Genomic DNA, 11180 nt, shown 5'->3' with positions numbered 1-11180 from the left:
AAGCAGATTCAATAGTAACTGGAATTGGATAAATACTTGAAGGTGGAAAATAAAATGCAGGGGAATGGGACCAATTAAATAACTCTTGCAAAAATCCGGCACAGGCAAGAGGGACCGAATGGCCTCCTTTCTGCGCTGTATCCTTTAATCAATGATTTTAGATTGTGGTGTGTGTGCATAGGCGGCGTGTCCTGACATCTTCTGGCCGGGTAATGCGCCTGCGCAGTGATGCTGAGTGAGTGAAGCTCCTCCCCCCCCCCCCTCTCCCTCTCCCTCTGCCCCAGTCGCGCGGAGCAAGGCCGCGGCGAGCCGACGACGCGCGCTCATGACAGGGCGTCGGGTCGGTATGTCGGAAAACGTCGACACGGCTCCCGAACAGGAGATACGGGGGTTGCTATAAATAAGGTAAGGTGCCGGGATTATTATTATTGGGGCGATTTTTAAAAAAAATATAATAATAATATGTGAACAGTACCTGGGAGCCGAAGGGAAAGGGAAGGAGTGGTGACGGTTATACAGGCCTCGCTCCGATAGATCGCACAACCATATTTGATTTGAAAAGAAAACGGCTCCGTGTTCTGATAAAGAGGGGGGGGGGAGGGGGTGTCTTATACCCCCGGAATGAGCAGCACGGGCGGCAAAAATCTCTGACGTAAGGGCCCCCCCCCGGGTTTCAAAGCACTGTTTTATCCCGAGTCAATCCCTCCCCCGTGACAGACATCCTCCCTTCCCCCGCCGCCGCTGCTCCCCGGACGGCTGGCGGTTGTGCACTTTGGTCCGGGGCGCGCTTGTCACTCTTCGTTCCCCTTCCTCCCCCTCCCTTCCTCAAGTCGGTCGCCCTCAGAATAATTTTCCTTTTTATTGTGGAGGCAGGGCCCTGACCAACCCCCCCTCCCCCCCCCCCCCCCCCCAAATCCCTCTCCTATTCCCTCTTTCCTCACCCCTTCCCCCCCCCCCCCCCCCGGTGGACACTCACAGCGACAGCTGCCGGCTGCGATCTGGATTCTCTCTTAACTAAAGTGCAACCTTTTCCCCTCCCCTTCTCCTGCACCGTTTATTAGATTTTAAGGGCGAAAATGCAGATATTCATATTTTAACGAAACGCAAGCCTTGCACTTTAATGCGTTTGTACCTTCCTCCCAGCTGTTCTAGTTGTACGTTTTTTTTTTGTAAACGGATATTGCTGGATGTGAAATGTCGTCTTCCCCAGTTGTACCTGTTGATAATTCGGATTTCTCGTGATTTTTCTTGCTGCATCTTTCCTCAAAATAAAGTTCGGGCTTTTGTTTTACTGGAATAGGAAAAGGATGATCATTGACACACAAAACCACGGTTGAGGACGCGTTGTCCATAGCAGTAACTCCTTGACAGCTACCAGTGTCACTAAATGTGGACAAATGTAAGGAATCTTACAACACCAGGTTATAGTCCAACTGTTTTATTTGAAAATCACAAGCTCCCGGAGGCTTTCTCCCCCTCTGGTGTGGATATCCAACCTAATAAATTTGATGGCAAACTATGATGATCTGAGTTGCACTTTGCACAACTTTCCTCCTGCTCCATAAGTCCATCTGTTTGGACTTTGTTGAAAGGAAAAGGCTGCAAACCCAACACAGACTATTTGCTTTGTTGGCTAGCACATAAGAGTGGCTGAAGGGATGTGAAGCAGGGTGGCATTGGCACAGTGGGCCCAATAGGTTTTGTCCACCTTACTCATTACTGGCCACTGCTTCCATATGTCCTCCCACTTCCCTGCATTATGGTCATTAGGGAAAGAGGGTAGAATGAACTGCGTAAAAGGTGTAGTCTGTCTTTTGGGAGATCTTGAGTAACAGCTCATTTAGGAACCTCTAGAGCTGACATGCCCAGACTGTTTTGGAGTTGAATGTATTGATGAATAGTGTGGTACCTGGTCAGTTGAAGTTGATGTCTTGTTTTACATATCTTCATCACGGTGAGACTCAAAATCCTGATTGTCTACTGGAGGAGAGGTGACCTGTGCGCCTATTTTTGCAGATGGGAGCACAGACAAGACTGAGTAGGAACTGGCTCTGGCTAGGCAAGTTGAATGAGCCCAGATAGATGATATAAGGATAGCTAGTGTCTTTGAGAAGACCCTCTGCTGTTCAAGTGGAGGAGGTGGTGAGTCCTCACTTTCTCTGGGTAAATGCTTTTAGAGTGCCTATAGAATTTAGAGTTGCAAGGAGTGTATTGAAGGAGGCATGTGGCGAGTTGGTGGGTCTTTCGTACACAGGTAAAGATGCACCAGCCCGATCGCTGAGACTTGCCCTGAAAGCAAGGCTATCTAAGAGAATTGTTTGAAGTCTCTGAAGGGGTGTCCTAAAGTGTACTGTCTGATGGGAACCAATGGCCTGAAGCAGCTTTCTAACAAAAAGACCCCAGTAAACTTTGACTTATGTTAACTATTAAACTACATGACAGCTGTTTCTGTAAATACGGAACCATAACTTGTTCCATATTCGTCTTTGAAACTGACAGTGGGTGGAGCTATTACTGCAAGGGAGATGAACGTTTTTGCAGGGTGGGAAAAATGAACTAGCGTGCTAGGGCAAAGCATGCCATTTTATACTTTGTGGGAGAGAAGTCAATCATGTGAGAGGCCCTTCTGATGTAATGTTATCTCACAAACATCTTAAAGGGAGATCGCCCCTTCTCATGATTTTGTTTCCCAGAATGTTGTGTCCTCGTGCTGATCCGCTGTAGCAGTGTGTGGAGGATTTGACCTAAAGAAGAACTAAACTATAGAATGATCTCTCAAGCTTTGCCATTTAGATTTATATCATTGCAATCTCTCTATATTCCCAGATTGTAAACAACTAGTTATCTTAAATTTATTTTACAGGGGAATAGTATATACTGTATATATTTTCTGACTAGCATTTTTGAAGGATTAGTGCCCTCAAATTCTGGAATGCACTTCTAAGTGAATTATTCTGCATGATATATTGAGAAAGATTTTAGTGTTTGTTTACAACCCAGGAGTAAGTGAAATTGATGATTACTCTAATTATAGTACAATTACCATTTGGTCATTGAAAGTATTTCTGTTTAAATGGCTTACAGATTTGATAATGTCTGAATCACATACTCTACATGATTCAGACATTAAAAAAGAAAGTCAGAACGTCCCAAGGCGCTTTACAGCCAAAGTATTTTTGAAGTGCAGTCATTGTTGTAAAGTAGGAAACGTGGCAGACGATTTGCGCACGGCAAGGTCCCACAAACAGCAATGTGATAACGGCCAGATAACCTGATTTAGTGATGTTGGATGTAGGATAAATATTGGCCAGGATACCTGGGAGAACCCCCCTGCTCCTCTTCAAATAGTGCCATGGGATCTTTTACATCCACCTGAGAGGGCAGACAGGGACTCGGTTTAACATCTCATCCGAAAGACGGCACCTCCGACAGTGCAGCACTCCCTTAGTACTGCACTGAAGTGTCAGCCGAGATTTAGTGCTCATGTCTCTGGAGTGGGATTTGAACCCACAACCTTCTGACTCACAGGCGAGAGTTCTTCCAGCTGAGCCACAGCTGACACCGCATTACTATAATTAGAATGTGTGATCCCCAACTGTAGTGATGGGCCCGGAAACTGCTGTAATGGCGCATTCGCGTTGAGCGACGTGAATTGGACATTTTTCCTCGCCCTTCAGATCGCACTATATTTGCGCTGCAAATTGCTGGAAATGCGAATTGATAATGGCGCAGCGATGTCGATGTCGCATCAAGGACCTCATGAACATTGTGCCCAATAGTGTCTCTCCATAACCAATTAAATTTAAGGATAGAGAACGAAATAGAGTGAAGGACGGAGGAGGAAATAGGATGAATTAAAGTCAAATTAGATACAGAAAGAGAACAATAAAGAGAGGGAAAGTAAGAGAGAGAAAAAGAAGGAAAGGAAAAGTAAGAAAAAATTTAAAAGAACAAGCAGAAGAGGACTTTGTAACCCAGTTGTGTTTGAGAATTGTTGTATTGGTCCTTGAGAATTTTAATGAGTGAATGGCAGGGTAGGTGTGCGAAATGTACAAACATTCTTACTCATACTGTGTCCCAAAATTATTTTCTGAAAGAAATCAATCTATTTTTCATTTGAGTGTTAAAACAGCTCCCTGAAATTTATTGTCTTCCAACACTAACAGTAGTGTGGAAGGCAAGGCTGGCACAAGACAGATTTTTAAAAAAATTTAAAAATCTCTAGGAACAATTCACTACCTGCTGGAGTAAGACTCCACGGCTTAATTTGTTCCCTTTCTGGGCCTCCAAGGTTGAGTGGCTTATCAGGAACATAAATCGTGTCATTAACAAGGTCCTTACAACATAAATTACCTGCCCTAAATGGCTGCGGCGAGATTAATTCACATTTATGGTGTAAATCCAGTAATACTATGACATGCAATTAATTTCAATGGAAAGGCTCACGGCGAGGTTGCAATTTTTTCGGTTTTGGCGAGTCTAATGGCGGTGTGGTGCAAATCGTCCAGCAATTTGTGGCGAGGTGGAACTTGTGGCATATCTCTTCACCACACATTGCTGGATTTTTTAATGAACTAATAATGATGAGCACTGTGAACTCACCACTATTTTTCCAGCAATTTCTGGGCCATGGAGATATTTCACAGAATGTTTGAAAAATAACATGCCATGTTCAACAAATAGTATGATGTACATATATATGCTGTACAATGGAACTTGAGTAGTTAATTTTTAAAATTTGGAAGTGAACAAATTGCATTCCTCAGTGTTGTCATATGAACAATTTCCAAGATTTGACTTATTTTTTAGTGCTCAATGTATCAATAATTAACCTGTGGCTAGCTCAGATCCTCATTGGCAGACGTGAATGAGTTCTGGGTTTTCAGGGAAGTTGAAGTTAAATTAGGTGATCATGTATTCACTTAGAATTTAACTCTGAATTTACTGTCATAAAAACATGAAGCTCCCTGATGGTTTGATGGGTAAAAACACTATTATATAGGTGATAAATAGGTGATAAATAGCTGATCGTTTCCGGTTTGATTCTCTTTGCTGAATTAACTGGTTTCGGCAGGGCAGCAGTTTAGAAGGGAGCAAATGGGCCATAGTTTCCAGTCTAGTCATTAACGGTGACGTCTGCTGGAAAATTTATGCGTCGACGTCTACGGAGTACAGGATTGTGCTCAGCTATCATTCTAAGGCCTAGACTCTTAAAAATGACCACTTAAAAACATATTTTAATGTTTTGTGTTCCATATATTTTGTACAGTCTTAACAGTTCAGATAGTTTATTGAGGAAAACTTTAGTTTAATAAAACTGATATTGTGGAAATGCTTAAAAAAAATTTAAAACCCCTCTCTCGCTTACCTTATTAGCAATGTCATAGCATAAGCCAATCCTGTGTGTGGCAGTAGGGATGTGACTTGTTCCACTGTGTCTACTTCCATTGTCCCTCTTTAGTCAAATAAATTTCCTCCTCCTTTGTAGGGAAACATCAGCACTGACAGCCTCGAGAAGGATATAAAACATGTCACTGAGAGGGTGCAGAACACTTTGAGGGGGGAAGGGAAACAGTCAGAAGTCATGGTCTATGTGGAAACCAATAACATAGGAGGGAAAGGGTTGAAGTCAAGCAGTTAGAGTTTCAGGAGTTAGGGAGGAGTTAGGTTGTAATCTCTGGATTACTCTCAGTGTCACGCGCTAGTGAGTACAGGAATAGTAGGATAAGACAGGTTAATGCGTGGCTGGAGAAATGGTGCAAGAGGGAGGGCTTCAGCTTCCTGGGGCATTGAGACCAGTTCTAGGGCAGGAGGGATCTGCTAAAGATGGACGGGTTGCACCTTAACAGAGCTGGGATCAATGTCCTCGCGGGGAGGTTAACTAGTGCTGTGAGGGAGGGTTTTAAATAATTTGGCAGGGGGGTGGGCACCAGGATGAAACATTTGCGAGGAGAAACAAGGTACACAGGAGACTGGGAGGGACAAATAGCACTGGAGTAAAGAATAGTTCGGAAATAGGAGGGATCAGACCAGGGGCAAAGGCAAGGCAGTCTAAAATGAGATTGGAGTGCATGTGCGTAAATGCACGTGGTGTGGTAAATGAGGTTGGTGAGCTGCAACATCAAGTCTCTACATGGAACTATGATACGGTGGCAAAATCAGAGACCTGGCTCAAAGAATTGTAAACAATTTTACAACACCAAGTTATAGTCCAGCAATTTTATTTTAAATTCACAAGCTTTCGGAGGCTTCCTCCTTCCTCAGGTGAACGTTGTTGGAAATGAAATCCTCGAAATGAAATCGCATTTATAAATCACAGAACAATGCTTGGTGATTACAGACAGTTTTTTCAACTGCCCGTTGCCAAGGTAATCAGTGTGCAGACAGACAGGTGTTACCTGCAAGGTCTCCGAATATACAAATCACCAAAAAAAAAGAGAGAGGTAGAAACATAGAAAAGACAGCAACTGACCCGTTATATTAAAAACAGATAACATTTGTTCGCTGGTGGGGTAACGTGTAGCGTGACATGAACCCAAGATCCCGGTTGAGGCCGTCCTCATGGGTGCGGAATTTGGCTATCAATTTCTGCTCGACGATTTTGCGTTGTCGTGTGTCTCGAAGGCCGCCTTGGAGACACACGACAATGCAAAATCGTCGAGCAGAAATTGATAGCCAAATTCTGCACCCATGAGGACGGCCTCAACCGGGATCTTGGGTTCATGTCACGCTACACGTTACCCCACCAGCGAACAAATGTTATCTGTTTTTAATATAACGGGTCAGTTGCTGTCTTTTCTATGTTTCTACCTCTCTATCTCTTTTTTTTTGGTGATTTGTATATTCGGAGACCTTGCAGGTAACACCTGTCTGTCTGCACACTGATTGCCTTGGCAACGGGCAGTTGAAAAAACTGTCTGAAATCACCAAGCATTGTTCTGTGATTTATAAATGCGATTTCATTTCGAGGATTTCATTTCCAACAACGTTCACCTGTTGAAGGAGGAAGCCTCCGAAAGCTTGTGAATTTAAAATAAAATTGCTGGACTATAACTTGGTGTTGTAAAATTGTTTACAATTGTCAACCCCAGTCCATCACCGGCATCTCCACATCATGGCTCAAAGAAGGGGAGGATTGGGTACATAATATTCCTGGCTGCAAGGTATTCAAGAAAGATGGGGAAGGAAAGGACGGGGGTGGCAGTATTGAAAAGAAATTATTATAACACTGGAAAGGGTTAATGTAGTTGAGGGGTCAAAGACAGGATCTATTTGGTTAGAATTAAGGAACAATAGAGGAGCTATTACGTTACCAGGTATATACTATAGGCCACCAAATAGTGGGAAGGAGATAGAGGAGCAAATTTGCAGGCAAATTACAGAAAGATACAAGAACTATAGAGTAGTGATAATGGGGGATTTCAATTATTGCAATGTAGTCTGGGACAGTAAGAGTGTAAAGGGCAAAGAAGGGGAGGCATTCCTGAAATGTGTACAAGAGGACTTTCTTGAACAGCGTGTTTCCAGCCTAATGAGGAAAGAAACAGTGCTGGATCTAGTTCTGGGGAATGAAGTGGAGCATGTTTCAGTGGGGGAGTATTTGGGGAACGGTGATCATAATATCATTAGGTTGATCATAGCTATGGACAAGGAACAATCAAGTGTGAAAATACTTAACTGGCAGAGGGTTAATTTCAGCGAGTTAAAAAGGGATCTTGCCTTGGTGGATTAGAATCAAAAATTGGTGGGCAAAACAGTAATTGAACAATGGGAGGCCTTCATGGTTTGGGTACAGAGTAGACCTATTCCCACAAGGGGGAAAGGAAGAACATCCAAAGTTAGAGCTCCCTGGTTGACTAAATATATAGAGATTATAGAGATTAAAATGAAACAGAAAAAGGAGGCTTATGATAGATGTAAGGTTCATAATACAGTAGAGAACCAGGTTGAATACAGAAAGTATGGAGGAGATCCATAAAAGGGAATAAGAGGGGCAAAAAGAGAGTATGAGAATAGATTAATGGCTAACATAAAAGGGAACCCAGAAGTCTCTTATAAACATAAAAATGGTAAAAGGTAGGGACTGATTAGGGACAAAAAAGATCTTGTGGAGGTAGAGGTACTAAATGAATACTTTGCACCGGTCTTCACTGGAGAAGTGGATTCTGCTATTGTAGCAGTAAAGGAGGAAGTAGTAGCGATATTGGATAGGATAAAAATAGATAAAGAGGAGGTATTTAAAAGATTGGCAGTACTCAAAAGTAGAAAAGTCACCTGGTCCAGATTTTAAAAAAATTTGTTCATGAGATGTGGGCGTTGCTGGCGAGGCCGCCATTTATTGCCCATCCCTAATTGCCCTTGAGAAGATGGTGGTGAGCCGCCGCCTTGAACCGCTGCAGTCCGTGTGGTGAAGGTTCTCCCACAGTGCTGTTAGGAAGGATTTTGACCCAGCGACGATGAAGGAATGGCGATATATTTCCAAGTCGGGATGCTGTGTGACTTGGAGGGGAACGTGCAGGTTGTGGTGTTCCCATGTGCCTGCTGCTCTTGTCCTTCTAGGTGGTAGAGGTCGTGGGTTTGGGAGGTGCTGTCAAAGAAGCCTTGGCGAGTTGCTGAAGTGCATCCTGTGGATGGTATGCACTGCAGCCACGGTTAGTTGGTGGTGAAGGGAGTGAATGTTTAGGATGGGATGCATCCTAGGTTACTGAGGGAAGGGCGGAAATTGCGGAAGCTATGGCCACAGTCCCCTGACTCCACATGCTCTAAGGTCAGAGCTTGTGGAGTCAGGGGACAGGTAGCAGAATGGATAGCAAGTTGGCTACAAAACAGAAGAGAGAGTAAAGGCTAAGGGTAGATACTCAGACTAGCAAAAGGTGGGAAGTGGTGTTCCACAGGGATTGTTGCTGGGATCGATGTTGTTCACAATTTATATTAACGATTTGGATTCGGGAATCGGAAGTACAATTTCAAAATTTCCGGACGACACCAAATTGGGTGTAGTTAATACAAAGGAAGAATGCGTCAAAATGCAAGAGGACATTAATAAACTTGGAGAATTGGCTTGTAATTGGCAAATGAGTTTCACTATGGTTAAGTGTGAGGTGATACATTTTGGTAGGAACAATGAGGCCACACGCTGTTCAGATAATAAGAGTCTAAACGTTACAGAAGAGCAAAGGGATCTAAGAGTACAGATACACAAATCACTAAAAGTAGCGACACAGGTTAATAAGGCCATTTAAAAAAAAAAGGCAAATCAAGCATTAGGGTTCATTTCTAGAGGGATAGGAATTGAAAATCAAAGAAGTTATGTTAAACTTGTATAGAACCTTGGTTAGACCACACCTGGAGTATTGTGCACAGTTCTGGTCTCCATGTTATAGAAAGGATGTAGAGGCATTGGAGAGGCTGCAAAATAGATTCACAAGGATGATGCCAGAACTGAGAGGATATCATTATTGGGAAAGGCTGAACAGGCTGGATTCTCTATAAAAGAGAAGGCTGAGGGCTGACCTGATAGAGGTCTTTAGGATAATGAAAGGATTTGATAGGGTAGACATGGAGAAAATGTTTCCACTTGTGTGGGAGTCCAAAACTAGAGGTCATAAATATAAAATAGTTGCTAATAAATCCAATAGGGAATTCAAGAGAAATTTCTTTACCAAAGAGCGGTAAGAATGTGGCGCGCACTACCACAAGGAGTAGTTGAGGCAAATAACATAGATGCATTTAGGGGGAGCTAGATAAGCACGAGGGAGAAAGGAATAGAAGGGTATCCTGACAGGGTTAGATGAAGTAGGGAGGGTGGAGGCTTGTGTGGAGCATAAATACCAGCATAGACCAGTTGGGCCGAATGGCTTGTTTCTGTGCTGTAGTTTTGATGTAACTTGATGTAATCTTCCAATCCTCCTTAGATAAAAGGGTGGTGCCAGAGGACTGGAGGATTGCAAATGTTACACCCTTGTTCAAAAAGGGGAGAGTGATGAATCCAGCAATTACAGGCTAGACAGTCTAACGTCGATGGAGGAGAAACTTTGAGACAATAATCCAGGACATAATTTGTTGGCACTTGGAAAAATATAGGCTAATAAATGAAAGTCAGCTTGGATTTGTTAAAGGAAAATTGTGTTTGACTAACTTGATTGAGTTCTTTGATGAAGTAACGGAGTGGGTTGATGAGGGTAGTGCGATTGATGTGTATATGGCCTTTCAAAAGGCATTTGACAAAGTACTGCATAATAGACTTGTTAGTAAAATTAAAGCCCATGGGATTAAAGGGACATTAGCAGCATGGATACAAAATTGGCTAAAGGACAGAAAGCAGAGAGTAATTGTGAACGGTTGTTTTTCAGACTTGAGAGAAGTATATAGTGGTGGTCTCCAGGGATCAGCTCTTTTTGATATATATTAATGACCTGGATTTGGTTATACAGGGTATAATTTCAAAAGGTTGCAGATGACAACGAAACTCGGAAATGTAGTAAACAATGTGGAGGATAGTAACAGACTTCAGAAGGACGTAGGCAGACTAGTGAAATGGGCTGACAAATGGCAGATGAAATTTAACCCAGAGAAGTGTGAAGTGATATATTTTGATAGGAAGAATGGGGAGAGGCAATATAAACTAAATGGTATAATGTTAAAGGGAGTGCAGGAACAGAGACCTGGGAGTGTATGTACACAAATCTTTGACAGTAGCAGGACAATTTGAGAAGGCTGTTAAAAAAGCATATGGGATCCTGGGCTTTATTAATAGAGGCAAAGAGTAGAAAAGCAAGGATGTTATGCTAAATGCTTATAAAACACTGGTTAGACCTCAGCTGCAGTATTGTGTTCCATTCTGGGCACCACACTTTAGGAAAGATGTCAAGGCCTTCGATGGGATGCAGAAGAGATTTGCTAGAATCGCCCCAGGGATGAGAGACTTCAGTTATGTGGAGATTCTGGAGAAGTTGGGGTTGTTCTCCTTGGAGCAGAGAAGGTTATGGGGAGATTTGATAGAGGTGTTCAAAATCATAAACGGTTTTGACACAGTAAATATGGAGAAACTGTTTCTAGTGGCAGAAGGGTCAATAACCAGAGGACACAGATTTAAGGTGATCGGGAAAAGAGCCAGAGGTGACATGAGGAAAGATTTTTTTTTTTACGCAGCGAGTTGTAATGATCTGGAATGCATTGCC

At 42.9% G+C, this 11180-nt stretch overlaps 1 protein-coding gene across 1 annotated transcript in view; it reads left to right on the top strand.

The window, feature by feature from the left end:
- Nucleotides 1–264: 264 nt before the first annotated feature.
- The window catches only part of ralbp1 (ralA binding protein 1), a 43346-nt gene continuing 32430 nt past the window's right edge, over nt 265–11180 (top strand). The window contains exon 1 of the mRNA XM_067978361.1: nt 265–405. The gene's annotated coding sequence lies outside the window, so the exon portion shown is untranslated. The remainder of the gene's footprint in view (nt 406–11180) is intronic.

Source organism: Heptranchias perlo, chromosome 3 (assembly GCF_035084215.1).
Source record: "Heptranchias perlo isolate sHepPer1 chromosome 3, sHepPer1.hap1, whole genome shotgun sequence".
In the NCBI taxonomy this organism is placed as follows: domain Eukaryota; kingdom Metazoa; phylum Chordata; class Chondrichthyes; order Hexanchiformes; family Hexanchidae; genus Heptranchias; species Heptranchias perlo.
This window is presented reverse-complemented; position numbering and strand designations above follow the sequence as displayed.